This window comes from Adiantum capillus-veneris, chromosome 2 (assembly GCF_014529385.1).
Source record: "Adiantum capillus-veneris isolate H3 chromosome 2, ASM1452938v2, whole genome shotgun sequence".
Taxonomy (NCBI): domain Eukaryota; kingdom Viridiplantae; phylum Streptophyta; class Polypodiopsida; order Polypodiales; family Pteridaceae; genus Adiantum; species Adiantum capillus-veneris.
This window is the reverse complement of record NC_140932.1, coordinates 11,656,555-11,659,009: the sequence shown is the minus strand read 5'-3', so window position 1 is coordinate 11,659,009 and position 2,455 is coordinate 11,656,555.

The following is a 2,455-nucleotide window of genomic DNA, read 5'->3' as shown; positions in this document are numbered from 1 at the left end:
TATTTCCCTTTATCTTCTTTGGCATCTCTAGCTAGAAAGTAGTATCTAAAGATTGCCAAGATCTGTTTGTTTCTTTCATAATTCGGGTGATTTGTACTGAGCATTTCCTCGCATGACTGAATTGTGGCCTCCTTAGAAAGCTGAGAGAAGGTTCGAGTAGCAGGCTTTACAGCTAGAGAGGTTTTCATACCCATAGCATGGCCTAACCTTGTAGCGGTGAGTTTATGACCCCTGACCTCAAAAAAGCTCTTCAAAAGATCATGAATCATCTCTATTGGAACAGTGGTTGGGAGATCTTCGGCCAGTGCTGTGAAACCCATAGTCTGTAGCTGGTCCTTGGAGAGGATTTGGCTTAGAGACGGTCGAGGCGGCTATAGATAAACAACCAAGGAGAATGGTGTGCGACTTTTAGATGTAGCCGGCCTACTGATTGCCTGATGGATGAGTGTTTCTTTTTACCCGCTGTTTTCAAGTTTGTTTCTTTTGATGTATTCGATTCAGAGACGGCTTGTGAATACGACTCCGAAGTTGGGGATGCTTTGTAAATTTCATCGCTGGAATCACTGGAAGTGAAGTCATCCACTGTAGACATGTAGTAGTGTTAGTGTGTATACGCGCTTCACCAGGGGCACTTTTCTCCCACTGGGTTTTTCCCCCTGGACATCCGGTGTGAAAGGACACCTTATCTCTTAGGGTTTCATATAAGCTTTGTAGCTCTGAGTTTGAATACATTATTATTCCAATACAGAGAGACAGACTACAGAGATCTCGTACACAAGCTCTGTGTCTTCGCCTTCTCCATCTTCTTCCTACTCTGAGTTGCTGTCTTCGTTCTGTTTCTTGTTTCATCATCTTCAACAATTGGTATCAGAGCGAGGTGATTTCAAGAGCCTCTACTTGCGTTTTCGCGTCCGCGCGCGCAATCGCAGTTTTCAGGCAGTTTTCGGAAAATTTGTTCGCGGGAGCATCCTCGACGTTCCGGGAGTATTCTGAGTAGGTGACCTGGGGTTTTACCCCCCTTTCGAAGCCGTTCGAGCCCTCAGAATTTCGTTCTGAGCAGCATAGCAGAAGTTACTTTTCCGAGGCGTTTAGATCAAGAGGGTGTGCTTTTTGACAGATTTTCTTCAGGTAAATGTTCTTTTGGGAAGCAGCTTGTCTTAGCTTTGTGCTGAGATTTTGTGTAGAGTTTTGCTTGGATTGGAGAGGAGATTTGTGAATCTCTTGGAGGTTCTTTTGCTCTCTTGTGTGCATCTACAGTATGGCTCAATCTACGGAGAAAGAGATTTTTGGTGCGTTTACATCCGAAGACAAATTGGATGGTACCAACTATTCTCTTTGGTCTTTTATGGCCAAAAATGTTTTGGTTGGTAAAGGATTGTGGGATTATGTATCTGGAGATGAAGTTCGTCCAGGTAGCATTGCACCTGCCACGCCTGGTCGTGGTGCAGCTTTTGGTGCAGGACCCTCACAAGTCACTCCAGAGCAAAAGAGATGGGATACTAAAGATGCACAAGCTATGGCTGTGATTGCCTTAACCATAAAGAGGACAATCACACCACATATCAGATCTTGCAGAACTTCTGAGGATGCTTGGAACACTCTGCAAGCTATGTTTGGAGGAAGAAATGCTGCCAGAATAGAGTTTTTGAAGAAACAACTTGACAAAATACAGATGGACGAAAGTGACGATATTGTCGAGCATCTTACAAAAATCAGGGATCTTAAAGAGCAATTGCTTAGCATTGATGAAGTGATTCCAGAGAAGGACTTGGTTTCCAAAACACTCAATTCACTACCACCATCTTATTTGACTTTTCAGACTTCTTTGACTCTGTCTTTGCGAGCTAATCCTGACCCTCTTCATTTTGAAGAGTTAGTGGCTTTGCTATTGCAGGAGGATCAATCACGTAAGAACAAGTCTTTACAGGTGGATGGTATGGATCATGCTCTTGTTGTACACAACAAAAACAGGGGTAAAGAGAGTGCTCATTACTCCAAGTCTAGTGCAGGACAATCTTCAGAGAAGTCTAAAGGTGATTCCGACAAGTCCAAGAAGAAAGGTAAATGTCACTACTGCAAGAAACCTGGTCACTACATTAGTGAGTGTAAAAAGCGAATTGCTAAAGAAAAGAAGAAAGAGTCAAGTTTGGTTGTTTCAGCTTCTGGTGATTCTTCTACAGCTAAAGAAGAGTCTGCAAACTTTGTGCAGGATTCTTATGCTTTTGTAGTATGTTCAAATTTTTCTGCTTACAGTGTTGACAAGACACAAATGATTTGGTACTTTGATAGTGGTGCATCCAGGCATATTACTTCAAGGAAGGATTTGTTTTGTTCATTGGATGCAGCTCCAGCAGGAAAGAAGGTGACATGTGCAAATAATGCTTCTTATCCAATCAAAGGCGTTGGTAAGATTTTGATTACCATTTCAGATGGTTCAGATTTATGCTTGCCAGAT